This window comes from Felis catus, chromosome C1 (genome assembly GCF_018350175.1).
Source record: "Felis catus isolate Fca126 chromosome C1, F.catus_Fca126_mat1.0, whole genome shotgun sequence".
Lineage (NCBI taxonomy): Eukaryota > Metazoa > Chordata > Mammalia > Carnivora > Felidae > Felis > Felis catus.
This window is the reverse complement of record NC_058375.1, coordinates 140,941,235-140,959,123: the sequence shown is the minus strand read 5'-3', so window position 1 is coordinate 140,959,123 and position 17,889 is coordinate 140,941,235.

Genomic DNA, 17,889 nt, shown 5'->3' with positions numbered 1-17,889 from the left:
CTATGTGTGTCTTAGTCTATTCAGGCTGCTATAACAAAATATCATAGACAGGATGGCTTATATACAAGAGAAATTTATTTTTCATAATTTTGGAAGCCAAAAGTGCAAGATGAGGGTGTCTGCATAGTCAAGTTCTGGTGAGGGCCCTCTTCCAGGTTACAGGCTGCCAGCTTCATGTTGTATCCTCACAAGGTGGAAAGGGCAAGGGGGCTTTCTGAGGCCTTTTTTATAAGAGCACGAATCCCCTTTATGAGGGCTCAACCCTCATGACCTCCCAAAGGTCCCACTTCTGAATACTATCCCCTTGGGGTTAAGTTTCTACATATGAATTTTAGTGGGACACAAACATTGGGATCATAATGATATGTGTAGCAAAGTCAATGGATGCATGGTCAAAACGTTAAAAAAATTTATACTTGCATATACAGCTAACAAACAGTAAATTACCTTTCTCAAAGCATACAATAGCAATAGCATAAAAATCAATTTTGGGGGAACAAAACTAACAAAAGGTGTGCAAACTATCCACACATAAAACCAAAAATAATTAAGAGACACTAATGAAAACTTAAATAAAGGGAGAGACCTGCTGTGTTTACACTATAAATAGATTTTTAGATTTAATGCAATCCAAACTGAACAAATTTTGGAATTTGAGAAGCTGTTTCTAAAATCTATATAGAAATGTAAGGAGATAAGAAAGAAAATAAAATGAAGAAAACTTATTCTGCAAGATGTTCTAGAAGATATCCTAAAAGATATTAGATGTGGAAATTATGTTAAGAGTAGAAAAGTGTGAAGTGTTGAAAAGACACAAAAAGAGATCACTTACACAGACAGTCTAGAAATAGACTTACACATATATGGATATTTTATTTATGACAGAGGTAGTACTACCCAGGAGTGAGGAAATCATGGTCTTGTCAATTAATGGTGCTCAGTCAATTGGCTATCCAACCTGAAAAATGAAAATTGACGTTGATCTCACACCTTCTAAATGTTAAAGGTAAAATGATAAAACAGCTGAATATACAAATAGAAAAATGTCTTGATGTCCTTGAAGTGGATGAAGTTCTCTTAAACAGTACACACAAGTAGAAACCATAAAGAAAATATTGATGAAATGAAATACAATAAGGTCAAGACCTTCTCATCATCATAAGACATGATTAAGGGAGTTAAAATGATGTCACAGAGTGGGAGATTATATTTGCAAAGAATATAACAGCAAACAAAAGGACCTGTGACCTACAACACATGCGTGCGTGTGCACGCACACACACACACACACACACACACACACACTCCTACAAATTGCAATAATGTAGCTAACCCAAATTGACAAATAATGTAGCTAATCAAATTGACAAATTTTGACAAATCGAAAAAAAAATGTTTACAAAAGAGGATAGTCAAATAGTCCACAAACATTTGAAAGAATGTCCAAATTCACTAAGTCCTCTGGAAAATACGAACTAAAACCACCACAAGACATCATTACACACCCTCCAGAATTATGAAAATTAAAAAGAATATAGATAAAAAGTGATTGGGAGAATAAAGAACAATGGGATATCTCATCCTTTGTTGAGTGCAAAGTGGCACTACCACTTGGAAAACATTTTAGCTTTTCCTATGAAAGTTGACCCAACTATCTCATTTCCACATATGTAGCCAAATGAAATTCATACACACTTGCATGTAAACGCATGTACAAAAGTATTCATGGCAGCATTATTTGAAACAGTTCCAAAAAATGAGACAATAGAAATGCTTCATCAACATCAGAATAAATATATTTTGTTGTATTCATGCAATGGATGCTATAAAGCAATGAAAATTATAGACAATAACTAATAGCAATCAAAAGAAGCCAGATACATAAAATATATATCATGTGATTCAATTTATATAATATTCAAAAAGATGAAACTAGTTTACGGTGTTGGAAGTCAGAATAGTGATTATTCTTTGAGGGAGGGAGGAGGAGTGCTTTGGAATGGCCTGCTAGTTTCTTCTAGGATGCTCATGACACTGTTTTGACCTGAGTCATGCTTACACAAGCATGTTTACTTTGTGATAGATTTCTAAAGCTATGCCCAATGATTTCTTCTCTTTCATATATATATATATATATATATATATATATATATATATATATTATACTTTAATAGAAATAATGTTTAAATTAAATAAAGGAATTCTAAATTAACAAAAATAATTTTAGCCACCAGCAAATGTTAAAACCACTATTCTAAATAACTCTCATATTAAAGAGGAATATAGTACAGATATTATGAATTATTTGCTGATGAATGAAGTTAAGAACAATTCTTATAAAAATCTAAGGAGACAGCTGAAAGCTTATTTAGAAGAGTTGTATTATCCAGTTTGGGCTGCCATAACAAAATACCATAGACTAGGTGGCTTAAAATATAAAAATTTATTGCTCAGTTCTAGAGGCTGGTTAAGTCCAAGATCAAGGTGCTGGCTACTTTGGTTTCTGGTGAAGGCTTTGTTGCTGGCTTGCCGATGGCCACCTTGTGTCCTCACATGGCCAAGAAGGAGGTCTGGTGTCTCTTCCTTGTCTTATAGTTCCAGACCTACCCTTCTAATGTCATTTAAACATTATCTCCTCACACGGCCTATCTCTAAATATAGTATATTGAGTATATGTATTTGGGGAAGATGAAAATATTCAGTCTATAAAATAAATGTTCACAGCTTTATGTTCTATCTTCATTAAATAAAAATTATGTAAAAGTACTTTACATTGTTGAACTTTGTAAATGTAACAAATAGAAATAACAAAATAAAGCAAAAGAAAGTAAATGGAGAGAATTGATAGAATGCACAGAAATCAATGAATTTCAATATAAAATACTCCCCCAAACTAAAGTGAATTAATTAAGAACCCAGAATGAATTAATAAATAAATCTTAACAAGATTTTTAAATACCAACATTTTCAGAAACCACCTCCATTTTGGAAATGAGTCTGAAAAGATGGGTTATTTGTAGACTGGTTGCTAATGAACTTATCATACAATTTCTATTTTGGAATAATTACTATGTTAGGTTGGCCACATGGTGATATGATTGATTCCTGGAGATCAGCCATTCAGACAACTGAAAAACAAAAAACAAAAAAAAAACCCAAATGAACACTATCCTGGTTGTTTCAAAGAAATCATTTAAGCTATGTCATAGCTGTTGCCAACTTAACCAGGGGATTTGTGAAAGACATAGAAGACCCATTGGCTACAGTGTTAAAAGTGTATAAATCAGCCAAGGTAAAATACAATAAAATAAAAATAAGGGACTATGTGCAATTGTTTTCCCAGACCAGAACTTGAATCATTTCCTCTTCTGTTGGCATATGAGTTTGTGTGTTTGGTGATGTTGTATCTGTGTATATTAAACAATGACTCCACTTAGGGGAGTGAGATGATGGTTCCTTTTATCACTGGGAAAGCACTGGCCGTCCTTCCACTTGGGACTAAAATTCTGTTTTGGATGGAAAGCCAACCACATGTATCTTTTTAGTCTGTCTCTTTTATGTATATGAGAGTGTCATGCTGTCAATCTTGTTGCTTTGCCAAATCCCTAATGCTTTCAGCCATGTATTTCAATCAAATGGCCATTTAACTTGGGCATTTCACCAAAGGACTAAAACTTTTGGGCACTGGGTCAACCAAATGAAAACTTGATTATGACTCTAGTTACATTGCCTAAACAGATATCTGTAAAAAATGTGACCAAAAAGGAGAAGGAGAAGGAGAAAGAGAAGGAGAAGAAGGAGACAGAGAAGGAGAAGGAGAAAGAGAAGGAGAAAGAGAAGGAGAAGGAACAAACTACACATGAATATTTTCAGCCCCATTAAATTATAAAAGCATTCAAGGGATTGAGAACTTTAAGTTAATATGATTAAGTTATTATGTCAAAATGAAGGAAGTGATTATAAAAGGCTTTGAGATATTCCTCTTGTAACCAAGCAGAAGACATGGCCAAGAATTTTGCTTCACTTGTTGTATTTTATAATAAGACCAAGAATCAATGTCTGCATACAGAGACACCCAAAATGGAAAAGCCCAGGAATCAAATGCTATAATCTCATTATTCATTGTATTAATTCTAGCAATATTTTAATGTGTAAATAAACTTGACCATGCCTTTATAATTGTGGTAGATTCAGATATAGCTGAGAATATTGATTGGGGTCATTCTCTGCTTCTTATGAAATAGCCACATTGAAAAGGGCATTTCCAAATTTCTACCAGTTGAGGGAGGGTTCCTGTTTGAGGCATAAGGTAAATGGAGCCTATTGAATGAGAAGGGCATATTAAATTCTGTAGTCCTACTCTGTTAGAATTTTAGTTTGCAGTATATAAAGTTTCTGATTCATGTACCATGTGAGGGAAGGACATTGCTATGAAAGCAATCATAGCAATGATTGCTATGTGGATTAAGTCTTTTCCTAAGTAAATGGGATATAGTTTGGGAGAAATAAAATTTAGTCCTTGTTAAATATCCTATTGACTGAACTCAATTCTCTTTGGCTCAGGATGTTATCTCTGAGAATGCAGAGGGGAGAGAATTCTCTTTCTAGGTCTGTCTTATACTTACTCTCTGTAACAACTCGTACTGTATTTTAGGAGCAAGGTGCAAAGCAAAAGTAGCTGATACTGCTGCCCTTCTATTTCTGAAGGTCAGAAAGAAGCCCAACAAGCTTCTTTAGTTTCTGCTTCCACATTAAAATGGAAATCTTGTTCAGAGGTGATAAAGCAAATGATAGATGTCTTAAGCCTCTTTTATGATTTTGCATTCATTCCTCTTGCACAAGGCAGCCATATAATAACCTCCTATCCACGAAGTTAGCACACAGTAATGGTGGCTTTGTTTTTATATTACTAAATATACCACCTGTGTCTTTAGAAACAATTTTTCTCACTTTCTCAAGATGTTGCCAAGATATTTTGGGTAAGCCTCCATGCCTGATTTCATATGCAATAGGACATCATGTGCAGCTGGGAAAATCAACTATCTAAAATAATAACAAAAACCATGACGACGACGACGATGATGGTGGGGTGATGATGAAGCAGATAAATAAACCTCAGCTGAATTGGTGTTTGCAGAATTGGTAAGCTATTGATGTTCTTTTATGTCTATAGCCATTGGCTGATATCCACAAAGGATTTTTTTGTGGCACAAGGAAGAGTTTTGTGTATGGCAATGCAAGGGAGCGTAGGAAACAGAAGAGAGGAGAGCAATAATGGGAAATTGGTTAGGATAACATCTATGCCTTTCTTGGCCTAGGAACTGGATATGGACTTATATAGAAACAGGGTTTAGGCTACAGACCGAAGAAGTGGTATTCATAAAAGACTGTGTTGGCACAAATAGTACAGCTCAAGTCTTGGAGATAATATTTGATAGTGTATGGAGAAGCATTTGAGGTGGCCATTCACTATTTGTTCCTGTCCAGTCTCAATTCTACCTTCTGGCCAAGGCATCTCAAGGAACTTCTCCTCCTCCATTCATAATCTGTGGAATTTGGGTAGCTTGAATCTAAGTCCCAAATGCAGGAGAGGGCACATGACCCAAATTTTGTCTCTTCTTGGTCATGTTGATTAATTCACAAGCAAGCCAAATCAGGTCAATGAGACATGTTTATATGTCTTTTGATGGAACAAGAGGTAAAGAGAAGCTCTTTTATTGGGGCCACCATATGGAAAAACCTATTGAGAGTGAAGTCTGCAGAGAGAAAAGTAGGGTAAGGATGTGAAGAGACAAGGTCCTGTCGGCACTCTTTCAGTCTTTGTGCACAGCTATTTCTGAAGCCAAACACTGTGGTCACTTCCGTTCTATGAGCTAATACATTCTTTTTTATATGTGCAGTTTTGTACGGGTTTTTTTTCTTTACTTGTGATGGGGTTCAGGATATTCTATCCTAAAATATAGCACTTAGGTATATAAAATATCTTAAGCTGAATTTTTACAAAATGACTGAAGAAGAAAGGTCACTCAGGGCCTGCCCACTCTTGCCTGTCTTTCCTGAAACAGATCATAAAATTCCTATGTGAAAGCTACCCTCCCTGTACCAGGGGGAGAGAAGATATTCTTATCACCAGAGACAGGGAATTTGGGGCCAAGATTCTGTACAAACAAATCTTATTAAACTAACCCTTATCTTCCTAGTTACTTCTTTACCATTTACTACCTCTAGCCCCAAACCCTCTATCTTTTCATTTCTTCCCAAATTTATTGTTTCTTTACCTGAAAAGCATAAAGGCTTCTTGCTCTCATCACTTCTTCAGAGCTTCATTATCTTATGAAGGCACCACTGTGTATGTAAAAATTCAACAAAATTTGTATGCTCTTTCTCCTATGAATGTGTCTTTGTCGTTTAAATTTTCAAACCAAGCCAGGGACCCTAAGAGGGCCAAGGGTAACCTTTTCCTCCCCTAAAGTTCCAACTCAAAAAGTCCCAATGGCTACCCTACTCCTTTCCTCTGTCACCCCACCTCACGTAGTACTTCTGGCTCAGAACAGGCATCAGAGGAGGCTGGTCTTAATGGAGTGATGTAGTGTTCCTATGGAAGTCACTGACGCAGAAGCAGTGGTGAGGGACCTTGGTGAGGTGGAAGAACACAAGTGGACTTGTTTCTTAGCTCAGGTTCAATGCCATCATCCTGGGGATTTCCAGCAATAACTGAGAGAGGTTTTGAGGGAAGACAGGGAGAATATGTCCAACAACTGTAACTCAGGCATTAATTAATATGAACGGGACCTCAGTTATTTCTCAGGCTCTCCTGAGAATAAATTGATGGGGATTAATCATTCCTCTTGTGTGTCCATTCATTTCTCTCCTACGGAAGAGGAGAGAGCTTACCTCAGGGTTTAAAGCTATCTCCTCTGCACAGAAGCCAGGAGCCTATTTTTCTGATGTTTGATGACTCATATAACACTCTGTGTGACAGTGGAAGATAAATTCACTGCAGATGGTATTATGGAGTAAAAGGAAGTACTAACGGGATCTAGTGTTATTTATTCAGGTAACCCTGTCTGTCTTGAAGTTACACTCAAGAGTTCTAAATAAAATAACTTGAGGAGGTCATGACCTTGAGTGGCATGAATACACAGAGCTTCTTTCAAGGAAGTTTTGCCTCTGGGTTAGGACTTCTGAAAATTATCTGAAAACACCTGAAATAAAAAAAATCTAATTTCAATTATGCTTAAAAGAATTTCCAAAGGATAATTAGAACACCAAGCCCTGACCTGATAGAAGAAGAACCTCAAAACAGAAATTCCTGATATCGTCACTCAGGCACTAGCCTAACGAGAATCAAACCCATGTTCAAAGAAATAAAGGGCAGAGCTAGGGGGACCTCCCGTGCATGCACACAGGTCCTTTCCAAGGCTTACTGAGGTCTTTAGCTATGTATGCACATAGGCCTTGGTTTTGTTATATTTGCAAATTAAGATACTCTTTTTCTTAAAGAGGGCCTATAAACCGCAGAAACTGCAGGTCCGTGGAAACTGCCTCTGCCCCTCTAAGAAAGGCTGCTCCCTGGAGAACCACTCTCCCAGGACAGAAGCACAGCTCCTGGCAGATGGGTTGGTCTCAGCAGCCTCTCGGCCTCAGTTGTTTCATCACGGGAATGCTAGGGCAGGTAACGTGTATGTTCCATTTCAGTTCTAATATTCTATGATTTGAGGTAAGCGATTTCATATCCTTTGTGAGCTAAGAACAGTGTGAGTAAGGAGAGGGAGAAAGGCAGGTCAGTTTTTAAAAGTCTCTCTGTCTCCACCCCTCTTCTACCTCAATCTGCAGTATTAAGATCATAGAAGCGGCAGCATGAAACAAAACGAGGGTGTATGATTTGTTTACTAATCTCAGAGCATGTGCTGGAGGAGCGAGGGCCCTTGGGAGAATTCTCCAGGAACAAAGGGGCCGGCCAGCACCACTTCCCTGCCCCAAGCACAAGCCTGGACATGGGGACACCTTTGGGAACCAGCACAGCACCAGCACTCACTACCTGACTTGCTAACAGCACACCCCACCTCCGTCTTCCAGTGCAGACATGCCCTCTCAAGCCTGGCCTCAGCTCCAGCTCCCCTCCTATGGCAGACTGTTACAAACCCTGAGCCCTGCCTGCAGTGTTGTCCTGCGAACCCACCCCCTCCAATACGCCTTTGCCAAAGCCCATCCAAAGGGGTGCCACAAGCTGGCAGGGAGCAAACAGCCCCCACAGGGACCAGCACCTTCAAAGCGACTCCTTCCCTGGGGAGAGGAAACATGACAGCACATACCAGTCTGATTGCAATCCCAGTAGCAGGCTGGGGGTGACATCTGGTCTGACTGCAGGCCCTGAGTACCAGTGAAAGCTTCTCAGGGGACCGCACAGGGAAAGCAGCTTGCAGTTTGGTGCTACCTCATCTCCGGACAATCCCTGGTCTGACTCAACCCTATCCCAGGGTGGCCCCTGACTGACCCACTAACGACACAGAAACTGAACCCTGCCCACACTAGGCACAGAAAACCATTGCAGACAACAGGACTGCAGGCAAACGCAGCTCAGCCACAACAGCAGGGCACACAGCACACAAAGGAGACACCTCTGAAGCACCAGGTTCTGGGGAACGGGGGACACTGCATTGCAGGGCACTACAGGACCTCTTCCTCATAAGGCCACTACCTGTAGGTGCAGGAGACAGAGCTGACCTTCCTAAGACATGGAAATAGACACAGAGTTAGGAAAAATGAGGAGACAGAGGAATATGTCCCAAATGGAAGAACAGGACAAATCACAGCAGGAGATGAAAGGATTCATATCAGGAATTTAAGAATAGTGCAATGTTAGTAAATCTAGTGAAACATTTCCCATATTGCTTTAACGAAAGAGAAGTAGTTTATGTACATAGATTGCAAAAAGATGTTTAATAAAATTTAACTTTCACTATTGAGTTAAAAAAAAACCTGAAAAAAATATGAATGTAATGCTTACTTTGGTTACTTCCTTAAAAGTTTGCAAAACAAAGTCCAACATCAGGCTGAATGGTAAAATACTAGACAAAATTCAGTTGAGGTAAGGAACAAGCCAAGGGTGTTCATTATCCCCATTTTTATGTAAACTTGTTCTGGAAATACTAGTAAACACAATCTATAAAGAGAAAAAAAGTAAGTAGTGTAAACAAGTTAAATAAGGGAAAAAAATCATTGTCTGTAGCTGATGTGATAGTACACTTGCAAAGACAAGAGAAATAATGAAAAACTGTGGCACATAATAAAATGCTAAGTGCATGGATTTTTACAAATTTAATAAAGGTTTAGTCATAATTTTTCTGTATAATAAAAATAATTAGTTTGAAAATTTAATGGTGAGAAATTATTTTATTTACAATAGCACAAAAATAATAAATGCCTAGGAATAAACTTAACAATAGGTGTCATCTTAAAAAAAAGGCAATAATAGCAACTATGAGACTTAAGAAAGTTTTAATAAAGAGAATGACATTGTCTGGGTAGTTCATCTTTTTAAAATGTTATTATGAACAGAGGCACCTGGGTGGCTCAGTCGGTTAGGCGTCCAACTTCAGCTCAGGTCATGATCTCACAGTTTGTGAGTTCCAGCCCCCAGTCAGGCTCTGTGCTGACAGCTCGGAGCCTGGATCCTGCGTCTGATTCTGTGTCTCCCTCTCTCTCTGCCCCCCATCCTCCGCTCATGCTCTGTCTCTCTCTGTCTCCCAATAATAATCAATAAACAGTAAAAAATGTTATGATACACATGTAAGTTTCCCTGAAATAATATACATGTTTAATGGAATCTTATTTTATTTTACTTTTTAAATATTTATTTATTTTTGAGAGAGGAGACACAGAGCATGAGCAGGGAAAGGCCAGACACAGGATCTGAAGCAGGCTTCAGGCTCTGAGATGTCAGCACAGAGCATGACACGGGGCTTGAACCCACGGAACGTGAGATCGTGACCTGAGCCAAAGTCAGACGCTTAACCGACTGAGCCACCCAGGCACCCCTAATAGAATCTTACTTCAAACTTTACCAGATTATCTTTTGCATACTAGGAAATATGAATCTCAAGTTTATACTTCACAAAATAAACCTTCACCAATAACTAGAAAAACCTGTGAAAAAAGTAAAACAATGAACGGAAGTAAGTCTACCAAAATTAAAATATATTATAATGTTGGAACAGTTAAAATAGTTTGCAATGATCAATGAGTAGACTAAGAGATCAGTGGAAGAAAATAGAAACCACAAAACACATAAAAATTTAATATAATGAGGGAAATATTTCCAATTTGTGAGGGGAAAAAAGAGATATTCAATAAACAGGTAACCCTTGGAGGAAAATTGTATCATTTCCTAATTTCTTGATTCCCAAATCAGGCTACAGGGATAAAAAGTTGAGCATGATTAAATGATTTATAAAAATAAAGAATAAAATATGTAATTTTAGAGTAGGAAAAACACTCCTCAAGGTATGTCACAAACCAGACCCAATAGTAATATAGATTGGCAAAATTAAGCACTATGAGTGGGAACATATTTAATAAAGTCAAAAGACAAACTAGGAAAATTATTTGTAACACATGTGATAAAAGATTAGTTTTCTTAATCTTTGTTAAATTGCACTAAATAATAATATTAAAAGGCCAACAACTAAACCGAAGAGTTGGCTAGGAGCATAAATAGTTATTTCACTGCCCATAGGACTTTTAAATAGATGAAAAAAAAGTTCAACCAGACTCATAATTAAGAAAATGTGAAATAAAATGACAAATAAAATTTGGGAACCTGTCAGTTTGGTAGAGATGAAAGCATTTTGTAACTATGTAAGTTGATAAGACTATTGGGAAATGGAAGCATTGTTGCTGGAAGTAGAATTTTCATGATCTCTTTGAAAGACAATTTGTTAATATTTATTAAATTAAATTAAATATTCACATATCCTTTGTGCCGGAAATCTACACACGTTTTTAAGAAGTAATACAAGGATACTTGTAACGCTTTACTTTAGAGCAAACTAACAAAAACATCAAAGAGCCAATCAAACAAACGAAAATGGAAAGCAATATTTCAATTTAAATATGTGAAGCAAATGACTTCTAGCTCATTCATATAATGGAATATCATGTATATTTAAATAAATTAGATGGATCTATTATATACCGATATGGAATAATTGCCAAAGAGGGAAAAAGGAGCAGAAGAATGTGTGTAGCTTAAATGCATAAAAAAATAAAAGAGATTGTAGGTCTGTATATATGCATACACACACAAACACAAACACACACATGCAAATACACTGTGCTTGCAGAAGGAACTTATAACAGTGATTGTCCCAAAGAAGTTACTTGAGAAACTGAAACAGAGGTTCAGGGTTGGGCAGTATGATTTTTGCTGAATCCCATTCTGCACCGTTTAAAAGCTTTGAAATGTTCATGAATTATTTGTTCAATTAAAAAACCACGTGGCAAATTATCCTTAGTTATTTAGAGATGTTGTTACTAAACAACACGTAATAAGTGAATTTCTCAAGTATCCTTACATGGAATGAGTTTTGTATTTATAGCTGCATAACCCAGCCTCTGGAAGGAAGGAAGGAAGGAAGGAAGGAAGGAAGGAAGGAAGGAAGGAAAATAGTCACCAAATCCTCAATACTTTTTTGGTTTTGGCAATAATTGCAGGTCAAACGGAGATTAGACTATTGAAGACATTCCATTATACCCAGAAGAACAGGATTCAGTAGGCTTCAGACTCATGGCTCCATCTGAAGACTAGAAATTTCCCTTTACATCTCCCCCAGTTGAGAACTTCCAACTGAGAACCTCCTGCATTAACTCAAGAGACAGATCTCATTTTACCCCTCCTGTTTCACACACTCAGCTCGCAACTTCCACGTGCATGTGTAGGCAGGAACTAAAGGGAAAGACAGGGTGAAATATTTTACTAGACTCCTGTGGACATGCTCTGATGAGAACACACTCCAGACCATCAGAAACACATGTTGGACAGCTGCTCTGAGCTCACACACCCAGGGTAGGTGTTAACATGCATCGCATGGTCTAGGCGTGGATCCATGGCAGTTGTAAACGTGTAGAAATGGCACAGAAGCCAAGAGGGGTGCAGGCAGTCACTCTAGTATACACAAAGTAAAATCTGGTGCACAACGATGCCAAAAACAAAACAAAACAAACAAACAAAAAAACCACCTCCCCGGAGGTGTGTCGTTCTTTGATAAATAATCTCAGTTCCCCTCTGACAATTGGAAAAAGGTAATTTGCTCTAGTTGTGGGTTATAGTTTCCATTTTCCTCTGGGAAGTGACTCAGCACGTCTTACATTCCATTTCCATACCTCCTTGGCTGATATGAGATCCCAGATGCGGAGAGGGGAGAGGGGCAGGGAAGAGGGAGGAAGCTCTCTCTCCCTGCAGAACAACAGGAACCACTTTGGGTTGTGGTTGGTGGGAGTGAAGAAGAGACAGTGTTGTAGGACTGATTCTTGCTTGCTTGCTTTGACCTCGCCCTTGCTCTACCCTGGGCATTGATTCTCAACTGGCAAGTTGTCCTGGGAATGGGAGCCAATGAGCTCTAGTGCAAAAGCCAATATTAGGGAAAGGAGGGGAGGCGACAAGAGCAGAGCATGAAACTCCTCAAGCGTTGTGTTCTATTTATTTATTTTTAAAGTTTATTTATTTTGAGAGAGACAGAGACAGTGCAAGTGAAGGAGGCAGAGAGAGATGGAGAGAGAGAATCCCAAGCAGGCTCTGCACTGCTAGCACAGGACCTGATGCAGGGCTGGAACCCAGGAAACTGCGAGATCGTGACTTGAGCCAAAACCAAGAGTCAGGCGCTCAACTGACTGAGCCACCCAGGCACCCCTCCTCAAGCATTTTAATTTTCCATGGTGATACATTTATTAGAGAATTTTGAGAAAAGATTGATTCTTCCTTTTATGTGAACTTGTCCCTACAGATGTAAAAAAGGGGTCAGTAAGAAATCAGTATTAACAGCCAGGCTACGTAGTCTAATTCTATAGTTTGATTCTAATAATATACGGCCATTTCTATGCCTCCCACCACCATTCTGTCTTTCTTTTCCCCCAATTCTGTGCACCATGTTTTAGAACTGTGCTGTTTCCGTATTCCCTGTGTTGTGTATCTAATCTGATTATCTTCCTTCTGGAGCTTCAGGTCCTGCTCTGCCCTGGCCTGGCCTTTCTGGGTCTAGAACCCTTAACCATAGACCAGTGGCCAAAACCCTACCTTTGCACTAAAAGAAGGTTAAGCAGGCAAGAGAGCCAAGCACATTACAGATTTTGAGTATTTACTATCTGTACCCTGACAGCAGCACCTGCAATTGAGATAATCCATATTTGGACTAGTTGTCCCTCCTTTGGGCTGACTTACAGCTGGATCAGCTCCCTTTATCTTTTCTCCTATTCCGCTTTCTGTTCTGTCTCCAAACCCAGCCTTTCTGATTCCAGACCTGATTCTGCTGTTAACATTGAAGACACACAGTTCCTCACCTTGAGCACCTCTATTGTATTAATGGACCCAATGTTTTTTTAAAGTCCTTTCTGTATGTAAGAAACAAACAAACAAAATCTCCAAAAAGTGTTTACAAGACAAGCATCGGGATGAAAATATTATTTCATAAAGATTTCACAAAGATTTACAGACCTCAAAGATTATATCCATGCGAACATGGATATTGTAAATTGTATTTAGCAAATCGATTTTGGGGATGGCCACATCTGTTTCTGGAACAAAGTGAGAAACAGATGTGGAAGCATCAGTGAAACGGAGACAGGAACCTTGTCAAATGTGAAAACGGAGCAAGCTATCTGAATCCAGAAATCAGAGTAACAAAGGGTGGTAAATCCAAAGGAGCTCTTGACGAAACCATGCAGTTATTTTTGGGGTGCTCTTTGGTACAAAGAAATAAGAATGTTATCAATGGATGTGATTTTAGCAGATGCAAAACAGATCTCATTAAAATCTCCTAGGTTCATTATGAACGAATAATAAAAGAGGAAATTTAACTTAAGTCCCTAAGACAGATGTTTTACATAAGGAAATGTGCTGTATTACTGCAGCTCCCAAGTACTCATCTTCTTGGTTGTCTTTGCCCAAAGAGAATCTGAAGATAGTCTCTCTACTGAAGTATGAGGAGCGTGGTGCCATCTGTCTCCCAGGGACACTTCTGCCTGATTTTCGGGACTTTGTCAAAGGTTTGTGGAACATTGTGGTAGGAACTCTCTGAAGTTGACATGTAAGAGAGCACAGGAGAAAGAAGCAATTCTGTGGATAAATGAGCCACATGTGTCTCCACTGAGTCACACAAAGTCTCAGGCGTCTGTCCAAGTTCAGTATCCCCAAGGACCTACTCTGAAGCTTTTTCCTGTGTTTTTCTCAGAGGTTCATGGAAAACTGTCAGAATTAGTGATTATATAAAAGTTTCTCTAGAGTCTGAAACCATGGAAGAGGGCTTACTTCCTTGCATGCTCCAGGAAAACAAAGAGAAAGGAGCAGAAACTATGCACGTCACTTTATTTCTACTTTAATTCTATTCCCACAAATGGACATGGCATGGTTAGAGCTATTTTCTGTGGATATTTCTCTAGCAAACACTCATCTTTGAATACGGTGGAAAAGTGTGTCAGATTCACTTTTACATGGAAATCTACATAGAGATTTCTGGATCATATGGGAGTTCTATTTTTAATTTCTTGAGGAACTTCCGTAATGTTTTCCATAATGGTTGTGCCATTTTATATTCCCATCAATAGTACACAAGGATTCTGTTTCCTCTACACCCGCCCCAACACGTTACCTTTCTTTTAGATGGCTGTTTTTGACAACAGCCGTTCCAACAGGTATGAGGTGATATCTCATTGCGGTTTTGATTTGCACTTCCTTAATATCTAGTGATGTTGTACACCTTTTCATATAAATGTTAGCTGTTTATATGTCTCCTTTGAAAAATATCTATTCAGACCCTCTGTCCATTTTAAAACTATTATTTTTATATTTTTGCTATTGAGTTGTATGATTTCCTTATATATTTTGGATTTGTATATACCCTCATCAGGTATATGATTTGCAAATATATTCTTCCATTCCGTAAGTTGTCTTTTTACTCATTGTTACCTTTGGTGTGCACAAGCTTTTTAGACCTAATTCTATATTTTTGTTTTGGTTGCTTATCCTTTTGGTGTCATATCCAAAAATCATGACCAAGAGCAATGTCATGAGCTTTTTCTCCATGTTTTCTTCCAGGAGTTTTATGGTTTGAGGTCTTACATTTAAGTATTTTTAATCCATTTCGAGTTAAGTTTTTATATATGGAATACTTTTGACATGCATTCCAACTTGGTTTTTCCATACCAAGTCTTAGCAAAAGAGGAAAGGCTGCCTGTTGCCAAGTTGCGTAAGGCTTACAATATCCTATGTCAAAATTTTAAGGACTCTGTCATCTGGATATAAACGAGATTCACAAAGTTGCTCACACCCAGTTACATCAAATAAAGACATTTGGAAAAAAAGTTTGCAGCATTTCAATAAAACAAGAGAATCTTTATTCAGACACATATGAAGGGTAACTTATTTCTTTACCTTTCAATTCATATTTCAAAGAAATTAGAGATCATTCAGAGAAAAAAGTTAAAATGAAATAAAAGCAAGACATAGGAGCAATAAAATCAATAGAAATTATTTTGACTTCAAAAAGTAAGCTGCAACAAAACCTTTTTTTCAAATCATACCAAAAGCAGTCACTTCTTAAGAGGAAATAATAAAGTTTGAAAGGAAGAATTAAAGAAATCCTTGAATTATTTGGTAATTCCATTGGTGAGGAAGAGGGAGCCATATGAACACATTTTTTTAAAGCCTCATATTATGTATCTGACAAAAAAGATATCAAAAAACATAATACTTATCATTCCACAAAAATGAGGACATTGGTGACAAACTGGTTAATGAATATTACCAACGCAAATAGTATTTATGGTTAGTTACTGTAAAAGAAAGTTGTGAAATCTTTCCACTTGTCCAAGAGAGTAACAGTGAAGAGATTTTCTCCCATTTGACAATCTGAAAAACACAGCATTACCAACGTGGAGTCATGGAACGGAAACTTTTCTAAGCTATCAGTGAAAACAAAATCGACCATGTTAAAGGTAGAATTATCTACTTGTTTTTGTTTTTTTGTTTTTTTTTTTTGTTTTTTGTTTTGTTTTGTTTTTTTTTTTTTTTTTTTTTTTTTTTTGTGGTAAGAAAATGAGACTGTTTTCTGGTCCTCTCTTTTAACAAGGGCAGATGTCCTGACTCATCACAGGCCTCAGGAAGAGACAGAACTGGACACATTTATACTCATCTCAGCAGAGACCAAGACAGCAGTTTGCACCAAGACATCTCAGTCTTCAGTGCTTTTGGATTTGGACTTTGCATCTACGTGGCTAAAAAGACTGGCTAATGTAGTGCCCCTAGGAAAGAAGGAAAGATCTACCACATGCCAAATTTTATTTCAACAACAGGATGCAAAATGTTATTTCTCCTGCATTAACCATTTTTAATTGTCTAACTTTACTCTAATTCATGCAATAGGAAAAATACTCTTGTCAGCTTTAAAATAGTAGTTTGTCCCTGGTTCACACTTCAACTGTTTTTATGAACATCAATACAAGTAAACATTGAAGTCTGGGCTCAGGAGTGGCTTGGATAATGCTCTTCAGATCTCATTTTCACTGCACTCTTGGCTAAACTCTGCCTGGGTCTGCATGACTCCACTAAAGTTTATTTCTGTCGTGGTCAGATGTTTTGCACTCACCCAATAACCGGCAAATATCTGAGTCAACAGGAGCCAAACAGGACTTGCAGAGGAGAGCTGTCTAAAAACAAAACCCCACTGACTCACCTCAGCTAGATCTGGGGCTCATTTTATAGAGCATTTGCCCTGGGATGACATTCACCGTATATGGAGGTTGTGGGGTCCCTTGGCTTTACCTCACTTTCTATACTGAAGGAAGTGCAAGATGGCTAAGGTCTTTTGGAATGTTAGGTTCATTTTGGACATTTGCCTAAACCATCTGAACTGTTTTCATGCTTTCAAATAGTCATATCAAAATTTGATTTTTCGGGGCGGGGGGCACATCTCTATTTTAAAAAAAAGTTTATTCAGGAAAATTTCTTTTTCAGTAACATTTAGGCAGGCCATTCATACTGTGCCAGGCACTGTATGTATGTAGCCAATGTATTAAATCACTTGATTGTTATAATAATTCTATATGTAGTAACTGTTAATATTTCTATTTATAGATAAGGCACAGAGAATTTACGTAACTCACTCAACATCAGATAGTAAGTGGCATAAAGCATAATTTTTCAGAGGTAAAAAATGACTCTCAAATATATGGTGAGAACATATAAATGATGTATTTAATTCATTAATGAGAAATCTGGCAAAAGGGTTCAGTGGATTCAAAAAAGAATCTGATAAGCAGGTTTTATAGTTACTCAGTCGACATAAGCTTGCCAAATTAGAGACAAACTAGTTTATGACTTAGAAAACAATAAACCCGTTACTTTGGGGTTGTGTTTTCTACCCCACAGAAATCATTTGTTACTTTACTGGACCTACACTCTGACATCTAAGTCAACAAGTCTCAAACTGTGGTCCATGAACTTTTGCAGAAACAGCCTTTTTCAAGGGCCCACAAAGTCAAAACTACTTTTACAGTAGTAATGACATATTATTTGCCTTTTTCACTCTATCGCATTAATGATACAAAAGCAGCAGTAGGTAACATTGATAGCATGAAACTGTAATAGTCTCTATGAAATCCTTGATTACTAGATAG